Consider the following 487-nt stretch of genomic DNA (forward strand, 5'->3'; position numbering starts at 1 on the left):
CGGCCCGCCTCGGCCTCGCCGCGGCTGCGGGAGCGGCGCCCTCACGCGGCTGGAGGCGCTGCCTCCACTCGTACTTGCGGGTCTTCTGAGGGCCCGGGTCAGGTACGGAGGTCATTTTTAATTACAAATGGTTCATTTTTAGTCACAGACTAGAGGCATTTCTTAACCAAGGAAGCTGGCTGATCTCAGCCTGCGCTCCACTGACTTGCGGAAAATTGACTCCACGATCAGATTGTAAAGTAGGTATGTTTATTCAGTGCTGGCCAGCACAGGGGGTAGACCCACCAAAGTAGTGCGCACCTGACACGGCAACTTGCCTTGGTTATATGCAGTAAAGAGTTACATATGCATGAAGTTTCACAATACGCCTATACATATTCATAACCTGTCCCTGCTTCATATTAAAATTAGTTCCAAGGAGTCATTTCCATAAATTCCTCCCATCTGATCTTGCACAGTGTCTCCTGGTGGTGGTCGTCGGGGGTCG

This window comes from Cygnus atratus, chromosome 15, assembly GCF_013377495.2.
Source record: "Cygnus atratus isolate AKBS03 ecotype Queensland, Australia chromosome 15, CAtr_DNAZoo_HiC_assembly, whole genome shotgun sequence".
NCBI lineage: Eukaryota > Metazoa > Chordata > Aves > Anseriformes > Anatidae > Cygnus > Cygnus atratus.